Source organism: Trachemys scripta, chromosome 5 (assembly GCF_013100865.1).
Source record: "Trachemys scripta elegans isolate TJP31775 chromosome 5, CAS_Tse_1.0, whole genome shotgun sequence".
In the NCBI taxonomy this organism is placed as follows: domain Eukaryota; kingdom Metazoa; phylum Chordata; order Testudines; family Emydidae; genus Trachemys; species Trachemys scripta.
Window position 1 is genome coordinate 32695935 of NC_048302.1, and position 1599 is coordinate 32697533.

At 39.5% G+C, this 1599-nt stretch overlaps 1 non-coding gene across 1 annotated transcript; it reads left to right on the plus strand.

Moving 5' to 3' along the window:
- The first annotated feature begins 1149 nt into the window (after positions 1 to 1149).
- LOC117878642 lies at positions 1150 to 1274 on the plus strand. The gene has a single exon (XR_004646044.1). It is a non-coding gene; the product is annotated as a U6atac minor spliceosomal RNA (small nuclear RNA).
- The last annotated feature ends 325 nt before the right edge of the window (positions 1275 to 1599 follow it).

The following is a 1599-nucleotide window of genomic DNA, read 5'->3' on the forward strand; positions in this document are numbered from 1 at the left end:
TCATAATTCATTATATAGCTTAAGCTCAGCTGCAACTGTGCCAAACTCAGACTTGGTGCAACTGAACTGTGGGGAGGCATAACTGGATTTGAATCACCTTCTTATATCCTTGACTCTCAAGCTGGCTTGGGGCCTAACTGGCTCCTAGTGCAAATTAGAGCAGCCACAGGGCTGCTCTAAATTGTGCCGGCTGGAACAGTTCACTAGTGGGCTGTTCTGCTGGCCCAGGATCATCTCTATCCATTCCCTACCTTTTTTGAGGGTGAGTAGGAACACAGGTCTGGCTATGTCAGCTTTTCATTACTGGTGGATTCACCAAAATCATGGCATCTGTTAGGGCAGCTTTAGGTTTCCTTTGTGCCAGTGTATCCTTGGCTGACAACCAGGCTCCTTGTCCACAAGGAGCAGAATTTAAAGAAACTGAACTCTTTCATTGAGAGGGAACATAGTTTGACAACAGGTCATAAGAGGGTAAGAGATGGCCATCGTCTGAGAGCAGGGATGCACTCATGGTGATACTTTAAATTAATGATCCATTAATGAATGCTGAATTGCAGTGGAAGTGACATATTACTGCATGATTTTATCACAATAAACTCATGTTAATTTTTTGAGGAGCACAAACTATTCTTAAAACTCACCTTCTTTTTGGGTACCACAGAGTCACTCTAGCCAGCTCCAGCTCTCCTTGAGACCCCAGAATGCACCTGACTGGCTGGCTCTGACACCAAAGGTACCTGAAAGCTGTAGTTGAGTTGTAGACAAAGCATATTTAAAGCATGGGCCATTAGATTATAACTTTGTTGTAACCTCATAACTTTCTCCTCTATGGGTGGGTGAGCAATTTCAGTTTCATAGAGCCTAGAATCACCAACACTGGCCAGTCAAACCAACCCAACCCTTAACTTTCTCTTTCACTCAGCCTGGCCATAGTCTTCCTTATCTTTCTGTATTTGTGGCTAAACTTTATATAAATAAATAAATAAACATAAACATAAATAAAAAATAAAATATAAAAATTAATAAAAATATATAAATAGTATTGATGTTCTATTCCCATATGAAAGGGAGCTGATGAACATACTGAATGACAAGAACAAACCTCAGAGCCCTGGTTTTAAGCTGCAAGGCAAACTTAACTGTCTCATAGTGTAGTATGAAAGGAGAGGCTAGCACTCCCCTTGAGAAGGATGAAAGAGGTCCTAGTGACCTTTTCAACACACATATGGTTAAGGTATTGCCACTTACTTGGTGGCATCTATCCAAGGTGTTTGTTTTTTTTAAGAGCGAAAACACATCTCTACCATTTTCTAGTAAATGATTTTGCATAGCTAAGATGCTAGGAAGCATAAATAAGGGCAGTCACTGAATTAACCAGGGGTGAAAAAACTGTTATGGAATTACACAGTAATGGTAACTAACTGCATTTGCTCCTTGATGTAGAACTTAATTGCTCTATTTTTATTAGTAGAAACGATATGCATTTCACCCATGGATGGTATAATTAAGTTAATCATCAGTGAGTGTAATGAATTTGTGATTAAGCCCAATTTTCTGAATCTTTCATTCTTGCACTTTCTGTAATTAGGCATCTTAAGT